Raw genomic sequence first — 229 nt, forward strand, 5'->3', positions numbered from 1 at the left:
ATTGTCTGTAAGAACTGCTTCTTCCATGTATTTCATGTGGAAGAACAGAAAGATAAATAGTTCCAGATTATGCGTTTTGGGTTTTTTTTCCTTACAGAAGTACTTCTATTTAATCAAGTTAAAATTGTTTGCATGTATATATTCAAAATGAGAATGAAAGAACAATATTCTGTGGGGGTTGGAGGGGAACCCAGCCTAATACTGATGTTTTCTTTTTCTTTCCTTCTTT

The sequence above is a fragment of the Corvus brachyrhynchos genome, unplaced genomic scaffold (genome assembly GCF_000691975.1).
Source record: "Corvus brachyrhynchos isolate BGI_N302 unplaced genomic scaffold, ASM69197v1 scaffold14, whole genome shotgun sequence".
Taxonomy (NCBI): domain Eukaryota; kingdom Metazoa; phylum Chordata; class Aves; order Passeriformes; family Corvidae; genus Corvus; species Corvus brachyrhynchos.